Source organism: Podarcis melisellensis (assembly GCF_964234715.1).
Source record: "Podarcis melisellensis genome assembly, chromosome: 15".
Taxonomy (NCBI): Eukaryota; Metazoa; Chordata; class Lepidosauria; order Squamata; family Lacertidae; genus Podarcis; species Podarcis melisellensis.
The window spans coordinates 23,482,604-23,502,114 of record NC_138532.1 but is presented as its reverse complement, the minus strand read 5'-3'; the positions used below and the strand labels follow the sequence as shown (position 1 = coordinate 23,502,114).

General features: G+C 43.8%; 1 pseudogene across 1 annotated transcript; it reads right to left on the bottom strand.

The window, feature by feature from the left end:
* Positions 1-7,832: 7,832 nt before the first annotated feature.
* Positions 7,833-10,080, bottom strand: LOC309357386 (large ribosomal subunit protein eL31 pseudogene; annotated as a pseudogene). The gene is made up of 2 exons: positions 10,031-10,080; positions 7,833-8,256 (listed from the first exon to the last, which is right to left on the bottom strand). The product of its transcript is annotated as a large ribosomal subunit protein eL31 pseudogene (transcript).
* Between the last annotated feature and the right edge of the window lie 9,431 nt (positions 10,081-19,511).

Here is a 19,511-nt window from a genome sequence, read left to right as displayed (position 1 = left end):
GTGCTGTGGGAGTAGCCACGACCTCCTCCTCTTCTTCGACGTCCCCTGGAACTCCTTGTCTGGTAACTAGGGGTAACGGCCTTGTTGCTGTCTTGACCAGGTTCACGTGTGCAATTCCTGATTAGATGGGAAGGGGAACCACAGCGAAAACAGTGTCTAGCTGCAAAAGCATTTACTGTGTGCTCAAACTCAGCATCAACACTCTTAGGCACAGCATAACTCCCCTTTAAAGACAAACCTCTTTCTCTTTGCCTTTTATCCTGTTCATCCGCAAGCCGAGAAGAAATGTATTCAAGGGTTAATTCAGTTGAAGGCATAGCTTCCAAAGTTAGAGCTAGAGTCTCATAGCTTTTATCAAGAGAAGACAACAATATGTATGACTGCTGCTCCATAGAGAAAGGAATGCCCAGCTGTCTTAGTTGATTAAAGGCAGACACCATTTTGGCAATATGTTCTTTCACACACGCTCCCGGTTGGAGACGTAAATCAAACAAACATCTTGTAGCATGGATCTTGGCCCCCGCAGTGTTTCTGGAATTTAACCGCTGCAGAACCGTCCAGACCTCATGCATGTTCTTTAACTCAGAAACATAAGGCATTTGCTCTGGTCCCACTGCCAAAACTAGTAGACCTTGGGCTTTCCTGTCGCGTTTCTGTGAAGCTGCTGCTGCTGCTTTGACTTCTGCAGACGCGTCTGCAGCTGCCTGTAAAGGCGGTGCTTCAGTACAGCTCCACAACTCTTTTGCTTGCAACCAAACCCTTACTCTAGCCTTCCAATCTTGCCAATTTTTCCCATTGAGTCGCGTAAACGGGACAGTAAAACTTTCCTGGGACTCTGCCATCCTCCCTGGGGCTTAGGAACGATACTCACACACCTGTAGACCGTCTCCCAGCTGCTGAGGTGGCTCCTTGAGGAATCAGACGTCTTCCAGCGAGTACAAACTGTGCAGTGCCTCTTTAAAACTTTTCTAGGCACGTTGCAGGACTCAAGCTGCTTTGGAGGCTTTCGTTGTCGGCAACCGCTTCTGTCTTCACTCCAGTCCTTGCATAAATCACTCTGAACTGCTCTCCTTATCTCCTTCTTGACGTACAAACACCCATAACCTGTCCCATTAAACTTTAATTAGTTTAATGTAAATGCCCAGTGCACTTCCTTCTTTAAAAGTCTCACCACGGCAGAGGATTTCGCGCAGCAGCTAAGAAGGGCAGGAGAGGCAGCATCTTCCCAAAAAGGAGTCCTGGAGCATGCGGTTTGTAAATCAAAAAATAAGGTTTATTTACAAAACACCAAAAAACAATCCTGGCGACGAACCACACATCTCAGCAAAACACACACCCAAAAGGGAGAAGGGGGAGAACAAACAAACAGGGGGACTATTTATACAGACTCATGTTCCTGGAAGCCTAATGACCTCCAGCTGCTCAGTGATTAGAGCGTTTCTGCTACTCTTTTAACCCTTTGATAGCAACAATTCTGACTAAACATTAGGCAGAACTTTCAGGTGATAAAGCTATTTGACAGTGGAGAAAACTACCCTGGAACATGGTGGACTCTTCTTCACTGAAGGTTTTTAAACAGAGGTTGGATGGCCATCCATCAGGATTATTGAGCTCTGCTTCCTGTATTGCAGGGTATTGGAGAAGATGACCTTTGGGATCCCTTACAACTTACAATTGTGATTCTATGAATTCATGTCATAGGATCATCATTTGCCATAGGTTGGGGGGGGGACTCTTTCTGAGCGAGTCCTGGTGTTCCTCAATATTTTTGCTTGGATTTTGATTGTATTGTATACAAAGTAATTCTCCCAGGTCTGAGAATTCTTCTGTTCTGCAGGTGTGCCTTGCGAAAATCCAATCTTACCCACTGAATTGATTCAGATATGTAGAATCAGAGAGAGATTTGGTTTACTGAGCTTCTGATTCAGCAGGTAACATTACATTTCCCCAAGGCACAGCTGTGGAACAAGACCCAGGGGACTTAATCAATACACAATACAATCAAAATACAGGTCAAGCTACAGTGTTTGTGAGCCCTGAGCAACACTGGCCACTGTGAGCTCTCTAGCATACTTAAAGCCTATATTTTGCCCTTACTTGTCTGGGCCTGCCTGGGCCTGCTGCCCCAACTGAGATCTTGACTGGATCATCAGATATGCCTGATCTATTGTCCATCCCCAGCCTTGCCCTTCAGGGCACAGCCTCTGCTCTATCAGTGAGTGTCCTGGGATCAATACGGCCTCCTTTGAAACCCTAAGCTGGGAGAAGATAGGACACACAAAATCCAATCATGTAAAAGAACTCCAAGATACCCAACCTAACATGGAAGGGACAGGTAGGTAGCCGTGTTGGTCTGCCATAGTCGAAACAAAACAAAAAAAATCCTTCCAGTAGCACCTTAGAGACCAACTAAGTTTGTTATTGGTATGAGCTTTCGTGTGCATGCACACAAAGGGACATTTATACATCTTAGCATGCATAACTACCACTGCTGAGTTTATTATATTCCTTTAGGGCAGTACAGAGTGGGCTTGTTTGTGTGTGTTTTTTGTTTCCTTTTAAATAAAATCTTCAGAAATTGGCTGGATGTGCCAGAGCTGAGTATTATAACCAGGATGTTTTAAAATAGAAAGAAATAAAAGCAAAGTGATGTCAGTCTCTTCTCACTAATGCCGTAAGATACTGATGCTCTTTACTTATGGATGAGGCCCTCTCGTTCCCACCTGGTAGCCTCAGCAGCTTCATGAATATTTACATCTGTGAGGGGGGAGAGAATCCTTCCATCACCATCCTCTCCCCGCTGGGACCCAGGAAAGCAGTTTCTCAAAAGACACCAAGCCATTAGACATACGCACAAAAACATGCCCACTTTTCCGAAAATAGCACACAGAATCCCTAACCCACAGGTTCTGTCTTTCGTAAGGGAAGAATGAGGCTGTTTAGCAAGCTGGCAAGAAGGGGAAAGAACAAAGGATCCTAATGAGAGCCAGAGTGGTTAGGGTGTTGGACTGGGACCTGGGAAACCAGGGTTTAAATCCCCCTCAGCCATGAAACTCATTGAGTGACCTTGGGCCATGGATGTAGCCATGGGGTAAAAGGGGACAGTAATTAAGTAATAATAAGTAAATACAGTCATACCTCATGTTACATTTGCTTCATGTTATGTTTTTTCAGGTTGCGTGCCACGGCAACCCGGAAGTACTGGAAAGGGTTACTTCTGGGTTTCGCTGCTCACACATGTGCAGTAGCACTAAATCGCACTTCACGCATGCACATAAGCTCCAAATCACGCTGTGCACCTGCATGGATACAGCGCTTCAGGTTGCGGGCTTTTCATGTTGCGAACAGGCCTCCGGAACGGATCCCGTTCACAACCAGAGGTACCACTGTAAGTAAAAATCAAGTAAAAAAATAAAAATAACTAACTGACCAATTGCATCACAGATAACTCTGTTCTGCCCCCCTCTCCACATAAAGCCTGCCCCCTGTAAAATAAATCATGGCTACACCCATGCCTTGGGCAAGTCACTTACCCGCAGCCTAATCTATCTCACAGTGTTGTTGCAAGGATAAAATGGGCAGTGTTGATTAACAAATGTTAATAATAATAATAATAATAATAATAATAATAATAATAATAATAGGTAAACCACTAAGCCTCTTGGGCTTGCCGATCAGAAGGTTGGCAGTTCGAATCCCTGTGACAGGGTGAGCTCTGTCCATGCTCTGTCCCAGCTCCTGCCAACCTAGCAGTTGAAAAGCAAGCATGTGCAAGTAGATAAATAGGTACCGCTGCGGCGGGAAGGTGAACAGCGTTTCCATGCGCTCTGGCTTCCATCACGGTGTCCCTTTGAGCCAGAAGTGGTTTAGTCATGCTGGCTACATGACCCGGAAAACTGTCTGCGGACAAACGCCAGCTCCCTCGGTCTGAAAGAGAAATGAGCACCGCAACCCCAGAGTTGTCTGCGACTGGACTTAATCGTCCGGGGTCCTTTATCTTTTACCTTTTACCTTTCATAATAATAATAATATAAATAAACTTTCCAAAAATAAACTTGCCATAGGACGGAAAGGACATTCAAGCACACATACAGGCAACTCCCTGTTGATATGTGTTCTGTTTATGCGCAACTGCACACACACGCACGATGCTGGGTACCCAGACGTGGTGCGCACCTGGTCAACCAAGCCCCTGGAGGGACAGCGGGGCTCACTTAACCAGCCCAGTTGATGCTAACAGGGAAACTCCTTCCCCATACATGTCAGCCGAGCCAGCTTCACCGCCCTCCAGTTCATGGGAGCCAGAGGGATGGTGGGGCTTGGTTGAGGAGGACACTTTAGGGTGCTCCCCATTTTATGCAATTTCATATAGGCATCCGGGTCCTGGAAGCTGTATACACACAGGGGTCCTGCTGCCATCTGTATGCCCTGAACCCGTATCCTGGAACTCCAGTTCAGCTCCATAAACTGTGACCAGCAAAAGGGCAGCCACACCTGCATTTGTCTATGCACTGCCCAGTACAATTGGCAGCTGATTAAAATACTCAGAGCTCCCTCCTCAACCAAAGAATGAAGATAACCAACAAGAAACTGTGGCAGAAGAGGCTCTGAATTAGACCATCTACCTATAATTTTGCATTTGATTTTGAACCTTTTTTATATATACCAGAGATGGCTGGACTTAGGTAAACGGATGCAGAAAATGAAGGTTCCTCCACATTTCATTGCAGCACACTGAACAATGCTGGACAGCCCACGCTCAAATTTCACCTCAGATGTTAATTCCGTTTGTGTGACCTTTACAACCTATTACGTCAACCTCAGTTCATCATCTGCAAAGAGGGAATAGCAACCTATTTCGAAGCACTGCTCCCGCAATTTTAAACTGTTTTGAGTTTTATTTGATTTCATATGAATTATTTTAAATACTGCACTGCTTCAGTAATCTTATACTATTTATAAATTCATTATCAAAATCAATCAGTAAGTTAATGTGAGAACAACAAAAAAACACTTTGTATTGCTAAAAGAGTTCTAATAATTATAAACAAATCCCCCTAAGAATTCCCACAACTGCTGCTCTCTTTGTCTGGTCTCAGCTGACAATGAAGAGACAGTTAAACTGTGGAACTCACTTCCACAAGGGGCAGTGATGGCCACCACCTTGGCTGGCTTTAGATAAGGATTGGACAAATATATGGAGAAGGCTATCAATGACTACTAGCTATGATGGTTATGCTTTGCTTCCACAACCAGAGGCAATAATTCTTCTGATTACCAGTTTGCTGGAAGCCATGGAAGGGGAGAGTGATTTTGTGCTCAGGTCCTTTTTACTGGTTTCCCACAGGCATCTGGGTGGCTGCTGTGAGAACAGGACACTGGACTAGATGGGTCGCTGGCCTGATTCAGCAGGCTCTTATGTTCTTAGATTCAAAATCCTGTTTTGACTAATGCAGAATTTGAGGAGAGAAGACTTACGGTACTCCTGGTGTGGAAACAATCTAAAACATTTCAAGAGAAAATTTCCTCAAGTCCCTTCCACCTCCTATCAATGCATTCCAGGTTACAGCATGAAACAGTTCAAGCATATTGTTAAGAGAGATCTTTTGCCTTCAGCTGCCATCACAAAGGCACTGCTTTAAATTAATCTGCCTTCCACACACCAGCACTTATCTCTTTATGTAGAATAAGGGATATTTATGTCGTTGCCTGGAGCCAAAACTCAGCAGCAGGGCTCTCCTTAGCTCTCTGCAAAATATTCTCATCTCTCAACTCCTTTTGTCAAGTTTTACAGCATATTATCAGAACCATTATCCAACTCTATTGTGTTCCACTCCTCGCCCTCCTGGACAGTCCTGCTTATTTAAGGGGGGGTAATAAGATATCCCCCACCCCAAATACTAGGGTGTTTGTCTATATTGAAGTATACCAAACAAATCAATATCAAAAACAGTGTTTTTAGAATTTTAAGGACTCAAATATAGAATACATATTCATAAATGCACACATATCTAAATATATGAACCATGTGTCTGAAATAGTATGGGAGAGCAATCCTGAAGCCATTTTGACTCTCCCAATGACCTCAAATATTCCTCTGCAGTAAGGGAGGCAAATGGGGAAAGCCTTCCCATTGCCTTTTTGCTTTCAGCTCCTGTCTTAAGGCCGTATTTGTGTGTGAATAGGGTAAGCCTGTGACCTGGATTCAGGAACTAAAGTATTAACTATCACAAAAGAATGGCCAGACTGCCCAGGTAATGTAATCAGTGACCATTATCAGGTGTCCTGGAAAACAGAACAAAATAAAAAAATTCCTTCCAGTAGCACCTTAGAGACCAACTAAGTTTGTTACTGGTATGAGCTTTCATGTGCATGCACAAAGGCTCATACCAATCCTCACGAAAGCTCATACCAATAACAAACTTAAAGGTAAAGGTAAAGGTACCCCTGACCATTAGGTCCAGTCATGACCGCCTCTGGGGTTGTGGTGCTCATCTCACTCTATGGGCAGAGGGAGCCAGCGTTTGTCCGCAGACAGCTTCCGGGTCATGTGGCCAGCATGACTAAGCCGCTTCTGGCCAACCAGAGCAGTGCACGGAAACACCTATTTATCTACTTGCACTTTGACGGCTTCTTTCCATGTTTCTGGGATTTCACCTGTTTTTAAAATCTCATTCATCACATCTTTCAATGGATTTACCAATTGTTCACTTAGTTTTTCATAATATTTTGCCGTTAATTCATCTGGTCCCAGGGACTTGCCACTTTTTGTCCACCACGATTCTAACTCTGACATGATGCTGTGTGCCTCCATTTTGCAGAAGCAGATCTCCCAAGAGGTATACCCCAAAAGGTATAACGTGTACCATTTGGGATGCCATTCTGGTTAAACCTGGCTGCAGTCTGTCTTAAGTTGCTCAGCGACTCTTTCCCATACACATGAAGCACACAAAGACCTGGTTGGATATGCCTGTTCCCAAAGATCTAATTTAACTCCCACCACCTAACAGCTGTTTAATTTACTGGGAGAATGCATGACAAGTCAGTCTCTCTCTTTGTAATAACCAAATTACAGGAGGTCAGAAAACGTTGATGCAACGTATGCCAGATATCTTTGACAAGGAGGCCTGAAAGTATTTGGTTTAACATTTGCCTTCCTGGGCTGCAAACGTAGCTGTTATTGCATCAGCCATTGTATCTGTGAAAATATTACCTACATATTGTACAGTGTGATGCACACACAAAAAGCCTTTTGTGGCCCCCTGATGACTGTCACCATTTAAGTTAATCCTTTTCATAAATGATGGAACTTTATCTTCTAAGCCTTTCAGGATGACCCAGAACTGTCGGCATTTCCTTAATGTGGATACAGGCTGTGAAACTCCTATATTTTCAGACACTAAAAATGTCAAGCTTTCATTTGGTTATTGCAATGGATAGCTCTCCCAACAAGGAATGGCAGCGATTGCTTCCTGAAAACAATGCTAGACACGCTCTCTGTTCCAAGGAGATTTGTTAACAACTGGAAAGATGAGAAAGCAGAAAGGCCACCTCTCCCAAAACAACAAGGCAAAGGTTTCCGACAACCATGCTTTAGCTTTCCCCAAAACTGTTGTGCTTTTGAGACATCATCTTCCATGGCTAATCATCACAGCGAGACTTCACACCTTTGAAGAACATAATGAGCCAGAGGCATAGTGAATATGGAACCCCATATATATATAGCTTACATTAATATGGAGACTATATGGTGATGGCATGTGCAAAACATTCATATTGTGGTGCCACTTGAACCTTCTGTGGCAATGTCTTTTTCACTTTTTGTAAAAAAAAATGTCATAACATTTTTATTGTAATGAAAGATTAGTTTTCATCCACATTAACAGTCTGTAGGCTTTTGAATGTGGTAACTGGCACATATGTGACAGTTTATTAGGCGAATCCTCATCTTCATTGCGTTTTCTGGATAAACACACATGGATATGGTAAGGAAGATTCCTTACTCCTTTTGCCCAGACAGCCTTGTTCAAGCGGGTGTCAATGCATACATCAGGAGTCCCCATCTCCTTCATTGCAAATTTACGGATCTCCTTGACAGCACAAGGAGCCCGCTTCTTGAAGCCCACGCCATGGATCCATTTGTGAATGTTTATAGTATATTCCCGAGTAACCACCTCAATGATGGCTGATTGTCCTTTCTTCTTTTCACCACCTTTCTTTGCAGGAGCCGTCCTGCTCAGGATCAGACCAGAAAGACTTTGGAAAACACTCTTAAGGCTTTCTGTCTATCATTTCAACTTAGGTTCTCTCGTTGGCTAAGTAATGTACTTGAAGCTATCCCTTTCTTGAATATTTCTTCTGGGTTTTCCTTTCAAGCTGCTAACGGAATTCCGCCCCACCCTTGATCTTTCAGAGAGATGAACTTCATTGTCTAAAACTGGCACATCTTAGGGTCTCCTGCATTGTGGCTTGAAAGGCAAGGCCTTCTAAGGCACAGGTCTTCCACCAGCAGGTGGGTCAAGGCCACACCAGGCAAGTCTCAGCAAAGCTTTTGTTGCCACGTTGGATTTCAGTTTAGGCTGACCAGAGCAAAGGAGCACTGCACGCATGTCTGGATTATGACACGTTCTTCTGATGAGATCCTCATTTTATCAATTTCCACAAATGCTGCAGTGTGGCAGGAGAAAGATGCACAAGGCTTTATTATTATTATTTTTAATACGATACATATTGCTGGTTAACCACTTGCTCGTGCCTTTCTCCTGCCACACTGCAAGAATGGTTTTCACTTAGTAGTACAGTGGACACTCAGGTTGCGAACGTGATCTGTGCGGGATGCATGTTCGCAACCCGCAACATTCGCAACCCGCATCTGTGCACGTGCGGGTTGCGATTCGGCGCTTCTGTGCATGCACGGCCGCCAAAACCCAGAAGTACGGTAACCCATTCTGGTACTTCCAGGTTTCGGTGGTCCGTAACCCAAAAAAACGCAACCTGAAGCAGCTGTAACCTGAGGTATGACTGTAATGCTAAGGTAATAGTAGGTATATTCAGTGGGGGGGGGGTTTCAGGGGGTACTCCCAGGGTACACACTAATGGCGCCTCTTTTTGTTGTTAAAAAGTGTGGTGCTTACTATAACAACTTCATGATGAGTACCGCCACCTATTTTCGGGTGGTGGCTGGTGGGAAGCACTGGGTATATTGTTCTGTGAATTGCCATTTTAGGATTAATAACGAACACTATCAGCACTATTAAGTATAAAGCAAAAGCAAAAGTGGATCCCACATTACACCCTGGGAGTCAGAGGTCGGTCTTGGGTCTCAATCAGTCAAAGACCACCGTTCTAAGGGAAAGCAAAGTGCAAACATGAAGAATCACAACTTTACATGATAAATATATAAATATGAAGTTTTACTGATAAGCCACTGTCCTTTATAACCTACGTTTAATCATTTTTTAAAAAAAAAAATACTATTAGAATTGGATTTTCCAATCAAATTTAAAAACCAGTTGGGGAGTGGCAATCTTCAAAATCCCTACTTTAATTTTGGGCATTCAAACTATTTAGTATGGGACCCAGGCTCCATCAAGAGTCATGTTTTACTGGGCCTTATGTGGATCGAAACTTCTACAAAACTGAGTGACAAAAATAAATAAATCAAAATGGACTTCTCAAGTATCAGGATTTAGAAATCTTATTTTATTTTGGCAATAGGGTTACAAATTGGCCTTTTGTACAATGACTGCAGAATTCAAATTACCTTGTCCTTCTCAACTGCATAGTAGGCACAGCTCTGCAGGGAGCCTTGCTAAATACATGGGCAAAGTCCAGTTACAAAGAGACCTCAGGTTCTTCTGCAGGTGATTTGGCAAAACAAAACAACCCTACTAAGCAATTATGTGTCTGTCTAAAATACTTTTGCAACTAGGCTTCTATCTATCCAGCAGTATAAAAAACTATCATATCTGTATCACTTTGATTTATCTTAACTATTTGGTTAAGAGTTCTGTGAGATTTGAAGGCTTACCATACACAGAAATGAAGTACACAGTAGGACCTTGTACGTCTCGTCACCATGGGATCTTTGCAGTAAAAACTCTAGACCACTGCAGCAACATTTTAGGGTGATCTTTCACATATGACAGTGAAACACAAGACACCGTCGCATAAATATTTCCTCACAGATTCTTTCCCTTGGCAGTCATCTTGTCTTAATTGACTGAATTAAATTAAGCTCCCTACTGTTCATTTTCCAGCTTTTATGCCTGCCACTCAAAAATTTGGGATTTTGTGGAGGGACCCAGAAAGGCAACCCGAGGTGACAGGCTTTCATAGCAGATTCTAGACCCTTTGAGCATCATTCTCATTTTATGTGCCCCCTTTCTTATTTGCCATATCTATCAGACAAACCTGACAGGAAGTTAATGTCTTCTGATTGGAACTCTTGCCAACATCACACATCCTATGGTGGACTTACCCGGGTGTAACAAGGAGCAGGCTATAAATCACAGACCACTATTGCTAGGGAAATCTCTTCACAAAACAGGGAAGGGGGTGGAGAATGATAAGAACAATTACCCACATGTTCCTGAAGTCCCTCAGGTTATTCCTCGCACATCAATTCATCCAAGGTGTGTCTCTCCCCCCCCCCCCGCCCCATTTCATTCTTTTTTAAGTTTAAAATGGGAGAAAATGCTTTAAAAGGGTTTTGTTTTGTTTGTTTGTTTTGCATATCTGGAGGAGCAGGAGATAACAGATCAAATGACCACAGAGAAGGGAGTAATATGGAAATCTAGCCAGAGGCAACACCACTACCTTCTCATAGTAAAACATATCATTCTTGACTGTTCCTTCCTTGCTTCTTGCCTCTTCTATGAACTTCTATGAATTGTTACAGGCTTTTAAACCTCTAGTACAGGGGTCCCCAAACTAAGGCCAGCGGGCTGGATAAGGCCCAAGGGACTCATTTATCCAGCCCACGGCAATGCCCGCTGCCGCCGCTCACTCTTACTGGTGCTGCGCTGTGTGGCTGCCTACTTCCAGGTCGGAGGAGCACCAGAAATTGCTTGTGTGCATGCGCAAGCATTATTTGCGCATGCACAAGCCTTATTTAAGGGACGCGGGTAGCGCTGTGGGTTAAACCACACAGCCTAGGACTTGCCGATCAGAAGGTCGGCGGTTCGAATCCTCGCGATGGGGTGAGCTCCCGTTGCTTGGTCCCTGCTCCTACCAACCTAGCAGTTCGAAAGCACGTCAAAGTGCAAGTAGATAAATAGGTACTGCTCCAGCGGGAAGGTAAACAGTGTTCCGTGTGCTGCTCTGGTTCGCCAGAAGTGGCTTAGTCATGCTACCACATGACCCGGAAGCTGTACGCCGGCTTCCTCAGCCAATAAAGCAAGATGAGCGCCGCAACCCCAGAGTCAGTCACAACTGGACCTAATGGTCAGGGGTCCCTTTACCTTGTAGAAGACAGCTCCAACAGTTGCAACTGTTGAGTGCCTGTGTATGTGCAGGGGGTGAGGGCGGACTGCGGGGTGGGACGGCCATTATCAGTTTCAATAGTTGCCCTCCATTTGGGGTCTGTGGACTCAATTGTGCTTTTACCTTCATCCTCCACCCTCCCCCTCTCTCACACCCCCCCCCACCAGAGACCTTTCACGAGCTGCTATGCTTCAGTTGCTGCCAAGCAGCTATGTTTCATCTTCACCCCCAAAGGACTCTGTGGCTGTAGATATTTAAAGGAATTCCCTAACCCCCCCCCCACTTCTTTTCTTGGGGGCCTCGAATAAGCTTTCCATAGCTGCAATTAGCTGAAGGCCAAGCACAACCTTTTAAAACACCAGAGCTCCTCGTTTCATCAATCATTCCGCAGAGGGATGGAATTAGGCTGCTAATGTTAATTTCATCAGACAGGGAGCTGATTTCCTCTGGGGTTACTGCATGACTTAACTGTAGCATCACAAACGAACCCTAATTTGCCTAGATCTGGGGTCCTGTGGAAAGACGGTCTAGGAAGAGATGGTTGGTGGACAGCTAGATAGCTGAGCTTGACGTATCTGTGCCATACCATGTTAATGCACTAGGGATGGGGGCTGGGGGCTGGGGCTGGGGAGGACAGAATAGTTCTTTCCGTTTTTTCTTCATATGGGAAGAGACAGGATACAGGTAGATTTGGGACAGGGAAAGCAAAATGCTGCTAGGCACATGGCTATGATAATGTCTCTTTATTTCCACTGAACCTCTCGTCCTAAAGTGCATGCTGAATAAATGGCTATCGATTCATCCAGGTGCAGTAAACGCCTCATACTGTTATAGGAATTCCAAGGGCTCATGTATATAATGTTCATAAATTTTCAAGGTCTGAAATGGTACAGGAGAGCAAACCTGAAGCCATTTTGACTCTTCCAGTGACCTCAAATATTCTCAGCAGTGAGGAAGGAAATGGGAAAGCCTCCTCCTCATTGTCTCTTTGCTCAAATCCTGTCTTAAGGGCGTATTTGTGTATGAATAGGATGAGCCTGTGACCTGGATTCAGAAACTAAGTATTTAGCATCTCAAAAGGAATGGTTGGGCTGCCCAGGTGGAGCAATCAGTGACCATTGTCAAGTATCTTGACAAACAGGATTTCTGTGGTAGACCGCCCCCTATGATGTATTTCTGCTGGAGACTGACCCCTTCTGTGAAGTATGTATGATGTTTGGAGCTACAGGGTGGGCAATTTTAAAAGTCTATATAAGGGCTTGCACACCATTGTTCATGGTTCCTTTCCTCCCTCCCTGCATGGGGTGAGCAGGGGACCCTGTTGCAACAGTTTAATAAAGATCAGGCTTATTAGCTGCTTTGCTTCTCAATATTCTCTGGCTGGCCTCTGTTATTTTCTCCAACTGATAGGGAACCCACTTAAGGACTCTATACGGGCTCTTGGATACCCCATAAGGGAAAATGAGCGGTTTTTTTCTTATAACAATACTATTTATTATTGATTTCATTTATACCCCATGTCTTTGTCCAAGGAATTCAAGGTGGAGTGCATGATTCTCACCCTCATTTAATCTCCACTACAACCCTGTGAGGTAGGTTAGGCTGAGAGGAGAACCATGTATATCACCTTGAGTTCCTTGGACAAAATGGTGGGATATAAATGAAATAAATACATCAACAAATATTTTTGTCCTCTGAGCTAATCAACATTCACATGAGACCTCTAAGATCAATCAGTTCTATTTATCAGTAATATATTAGTCAGACTGTCCTAAACCAGTTTCTGGACACTGTAATGGGCTGAAAAGGAGCCAATAAACTGAAAATGAATCCCAACAAAATGAAAGCCTTGTGGGTGAATGGTTATTCAGTCTGGGATATTGGTCAGTCGCTTGCACTAGATGGGGTTGAATTCCCTCTGGGGAAAATGCTGTGTAGCTTGGGAATATTCTTGACACTCAAGGATCAAGTATCTTTGGCTGGTGCACTAGCTATGAGCATTCACAGACAGGGATCACTGGGTGACTGTTATCCGTGCATTGGTAACATCTAGACTGGTTTACTGTAATGTGCTTTACATGGGGCTGCTCTTGAATTAGTTGCGGGTAGTGAAAACATTTTTTGCACGGTTGCACAGACAACCTATCAACAATATGTGACACCTCTGTTGAAAGTGTTCCAATGGCTGCCAATTTTCTACTGGCTTGGAGCCAAGGTTTTACTACTGGTGTATAAAGCCTTACGTGGTTCTAGTGCAGGGAATCTTGGAAGATCCCTCTACATCTCACCCCGGTTGCTTAGATGTGTGGATAAAGATGATGGTGCCATGCTCCTCTGAAATTAAGCATGATGCAACTCAAGCACATCTGTTTAGCACTGTGACACCAGTTCTCTAGGATTCTCTTCCTTAAGAAGTGAAGCAAGCCACAACATAGTTTATGTTTTCAATGTTCGATGGAAAATTTCCTCTCACATCTTCCAAAATCAATTTATTTCATTTCTGCAATTTGCAATTCTTGTTGGTCTTTATATTGTAATACTGTTTTATAATCCATTTTATATTTTTGGGTATTCTCTGAATGCAGGTGAGCTTATAAATTCTGAAACAAACAAACAAAATGATTGCACATCCATCACAGCCTTCCTAATCCACTGAGTTTAAATTGTTGTTTTCAGCAACTAAAAAACTGTCAGAAAACAGCTTGGGTGCCAAACAGTAACCACTGCAGAGTTTCTCTGGACTGTGAAGAGAAAGCCACCAAGACATCAACAATGAGACGGGCACTTTATAGGATTTGAAAGAATCTATCTTGTTACTTCCTCCTTTTTACAGCTTAGGTCAAATTAGCACCACACTTTTTAAGGCATTCCTTTGGACAGACTGATTTGAAGTGAACACCACAAGACATATTCCTCAAGGTGACTGTATATTAAATGAAGAGGAGTTAATATTTGTAGACTATCCTAACCTGCAAGCTACAGGAGAGAAACACAACCTTCAAAACAGATTTGTAGATGTAAAATATAAAATGTCAGCTGAGAATATATTTCTGATTCTAGTTAATTCGTACTACTGAAATGCTGGTCCATCATTTTGGTGTTTTGTTTTTCCCCCTGTTTCCAAAGGTTGTCCAAGGTTGGGCAGCTCTCTAGAGAAAATGGAATGTTGCAAAGCTACATTAATGCTCATCAACCAAGATACACCAGGGCCAGAACCAACACAGAGTCAATCAATGGGCAACTGTGTCACATTGCTATAATTAGGTATGCATTTCTTCTATGAATTTACAAGCGAACACCACACCATGAATGCTCTACTCCTCTTGTCAGTCATGATCAGTGTGTGCATCTCTGTGTGAAGATAAAATCCAGTCACTGCTTTCCTCCAATTGCGGTTAGATGCATTCCTGCACAGTACTAGGACTCATCAATGTCAGAATTCTTACTTCTTCTGCCCAGAGTCCATCCTCATTCTGTTCTAGATTTATCAACTATAATTATTATTATTTATTACATTTGTATACCACCCTTCATCCTTAGCTCTCAGCATGGTTCACAGCAGAAGAATAAAAGATAGAAACACAAAATGTATAATAAAAACAAGGAACAAAACAAACAATAGTCCCCCATACCCCAAAACACCTTTAAACAGATAGAGGATGTTAGTCAGCCCAAAGCCTGGTTGAAGAGGAACTTTTTTGCCTGGTGCCTAAAGATGTATAATGAAGGTGCCAGCTGAACCCAGAAGAGGAGTTTGGATTTGATATCCTGCTTTATCACTACCTGAAAAGTCTCAAGGCAGCTAACATTCTCCTTTCCCTTCCTCCCCCACAACAAACACTCTGTGAGATAGGTGGGGCTGAGAGACTTCAAAGAACTAGCCCAAGGTCACCCAGCAGCTGCATGTGGAGACAGTGGGAAAAAAGGAATTTGTCCAAATGACCTTGTACATGTTTTCTTTCTGCAACACTCAGTGGCGTAGCGTGGGGGGTGCAGGGGGGGCCGGCCGCACCGGGCGCAACACCAGCGGCAGGATGATCATCTTGAGCATGCGGTTAGGGGGCGCAAATCCACGGGTTAGGGGGCACAAATTACTTGCCTTGCCCCGGGTGCTGACAACCCACGCTACGCCACTGGCAACACTTAACAAAGTGCTCTAGCTGCTGTAACCACTAGACTGTGCAAATCCAACTGCCAGAGAAGGACTGGATGCAACAGTTGAAGAGGAGCAAGAATGACATGGATGTAGTCGGTTTAATTGCATTGGGATTCACCAAGGCTGCATCCATCTAGAATTGCTGCATGTAATGAAATTGCAGTGATGCATTAGCACTGTTGCCAAAGAGTGAAGCCCACATATCTTGTCTCACCCCATTTCCCTTGTCTCAGCCATTTGTCCAGAGAATTTACAACCAACTCAATCTTTGACAAGAATCTAGTCTATCATTTGTGCTTCCAGTCTGTTTTCCACGGGATATAAGGAACTGCCTTATTTATACTGTCAGGCAGGCCATTGACTCATCTAGTCCAGCACTGCACTAGACTTTGGTCCAGTTACAAATTGATTGGCAATTGCTCTTTAAGCGTACAGATAAGAGTACTTACCCAGTTTGCCTGATTAAGCTTTAAATCACATGAAGAGCTCTGCTGGATCAGACCAAAGGTCCTCTAATCCAGTGTCTTGTTCTCACAGTAGCCAACCAGATCCCTATGGAAAAACCGCAAGCAGGACATGAGTGCAACAGCATTCTCCCCACAAAGCTTCCCCAGCAATGGGCACTCAGAGGCATACTGCCTCCATCTTTCACTATAGGACACACAGCCATCATGTCTAGTAGCCAATGATGGCCTTATCCTCCACAGTTTGAGATGCGGTGGACTGAATTGGCCCCTTTCGCTTCCAAAGCATGCACTCTACTCTTCCACTTAAATGGTGATCCCTCTCTCATCCCTGCCTTGCACTTCCAACCTGGTGACTCTCTGCCTTCTGTCCTGCCTCTAGCAGCAACTAACTGGCTCTTCTTCCCAAGGCCACCTTGACACCCTTTAGAAGGCTCCAGTTCTTGTTTAACCTATTGCCACTCATTTCATGAATATAACTTCAAGAGGCTGACCATACCTCCAGTTACACGGGAATGATGGGACTGGGGTGTGACAGGATTTCATTGAAAGCAGACAAAGCACCTTTCCAGGCAATTGGTTTATTGCACAATGGACTCCAAACTGTAACCTCTGATTTCACAGTGTCTGTAAGATACTGAATTGTTGCTTAAGAAAATCCTGGCCTACAGCCACCAAACTCATTTTGCAAAAGCCACAAGGGAACCATTAAACGGCAACATGTTTTTCCAACCAAGGCACAATGCCGAAAAGTCAAGCAGACAATCTCATTTGCCAGTTCCTAAGCACACCAACTGCTTAATTCTTTATAGAAAGAGAGTGCTCATATAGCGATACTTGAGTTTGAACAGAGAAAAGCCACCTAGTTTGTGGCCACCGTCTTTCCAGCTACAGCTCAGTGGTAAGTTTATCCTCTTCTTTTTAAGGGTCACACAACACAGCGTTCTCATGGAAAGCAAATTCATGAAACACCCACAATGGCTGACAAACTGGTGCCACCTTCAGAGAGGAGGATATGAGCTGCAGGGATGCGGAAGTAATGCAGCCTGACTGTTTCCACATAGAAATGGCTTTCCCCCCCAGCTGAGCTTGAATAAATGAAAAGTATGAGAGACCACAGTAACTTGGGAGTCAGAGCCATCTATCCCTAGCTGGGTATTGCTGAACCACTTCAATGGCACAGCCCAAGCTATTTCCAGTTGACTGCTAGGCATCCATAAATATAACAAAAGGAACCTCTTAAGTGTGTTCTTTTTTTTTTAGGGGAAAAGGGGAAACAGAACCTCAATTGCTTCATTTCAACTGAGTGTTGGGGGAAAGGCCCTTGTAAGCTTAAAACAAAAATCCTGTTTGCTAACCAAAGCTTTCACACTCAGTAATATGTGCTAAGCTATCTGCATGAGGCAGAGGGTGTATTTTGGTTTGCAAGCCCTGAATTCTGCATGTGCTTTTGTTAGCTTGATGTGTTTCTCAAAGCTGCTTAAGGTGTATGGGTACTGAAAAGGCATCTTGAACAGCCTGTGAACTCTGAATCAAGTTCTATTCACCTGTATCGCAAGAAAGCTGTTATCTGGCATGTAAGGTTGATACACGGTACTTTGTGTGGGGTTAAAAAAAGGGGGGGAAACATACAGGAGAGGGGTCAGATACATTAGATGTGTAAGGTTTTCACTTATGCCACCTTGCTTGTCTTAGGTACCCAGGTACACAGAGTGTCTTCCAGCAGTTTTATCAGTTTATGACCTTATGTGGATGGGAATAGCTGGACTTCAGTGGTCTATGCTTTGGTAATGCTTTGGGACGCGGATGGCGCTGTGGGTTAAACCACAGAGCCTAGGACTTGCCAATCAGAAGGTCGGCGGTTCGAATCCCCGTGACGGGGTGAGCTCCTGTTTCTCGGTTCCTGCTCCTGCCAACCTAGCAGTTCAAAAGCACATCAAAGTGCAAGTAGATAAATAGGTACCACTCTGGTGGGAAGGTAAACGGTGTTTCTGTGCACTGCTCTGGTTCGCCAGAAGCGGCTTAGTCATGCTGGCCACATGACCTGGAAGCTGTACACCGGCTCCCTCAGCCAATAAAGCGAGATGAGCGCCGTAACCCCAGACTCGGCCATGACTGGACCTAATGGTCAGGGGTCCCTTTACCTTTACCTTTAATATCTAGATCTAGACTGTTACAATGTGTGTTGGGCTGACTTTGAAGACTGTTTGGAAACAGCAGGCAGAGCCGAATAGTGATCAGATTGACTGGAACTAGATGGCCTGAACATATATAACTCCAGTTCTGGCTCACCTGCACTTATTGCATATGGCTTTTCTTGCTTACTCCCAACTGCTTGGCTGCCAATTTGTTTTGGAACCCAATTCAAAATGCTGGTTTTGACCTATAAAGCCTTGCATGGCTCAGGACCCCACACCATAACTCAAGGACCACTTGTCCCTATATGAACCCACCTGGACCCTGAGATCAACATCTTAGGATTATTTACATGTGTCCCCTGAGAGGGTGGCATAAAATGGAGTCCTTTCTGTAGTGGCCCCAGTTGTTGAATACCTTCCTCACTGAGGCCCGACAAGTACTGAATTTGTCATCCTTCCAGTGCCAAGCAAATACGTTTTTATTCTCCTGGGCATTTGGACAACGCTAATGGTCTGGTTTGGGTCATTTATTTTTTGGTGGGGTGATTATTATATGTTGTTGGATGATTACTGTTGACATATAATGGGGAGTATTATATGCTATTGTTCCTGTAAACCATTTTGGGACTCCTTTTGTATGAAGAAATACATACATTTAACAAAGCTAATCTAAACACACTCCAGAGCACATCTCCTCAGCAATGAGAGAATAAGTCTACGTACTTCCAAATGTCACAATTCATTGCCCAGCATTGGAAGCACATATCTACAGCTGACCCAAATAAAGAACAAACGCCCAAGCAGATGTGGGAGACTCCATGGAATAAAGCCACACTGGAAAAATGAAATCCGAACACAACCTCATGAGAGAATACCTTTTCATTCTGGTTCCTCTCTGGTCCATCCATCCAGTAATCCAGTTCCTTTTTAACCAGGCCTTTGGTTGATCTGATTGACATCCTATGCCCATTTAAAATGTGGCTATTTGGGGAGTGGGTTATTATGTTGTTTTTATTTTTATTATATATATTGTGGTTTTTATGTTGATCTTCTTTGTGAACCGCCCTGAGACCTCTTGCTATAGGGTGGTACATGAGTAATAATAATAGTTGAAGAAACTGTAAACTATGCTTTCAACCTCTGAGCTCTCAAATGTAACTAGAATAGGAAGGGTGCTTCTTATCACCTTCAGCACCTGAATCCATTAGTCTCTTATCTCCTAGCATCCCACACATACTTTGTTAATTTTTATCCAGCATTTGTTGTGGG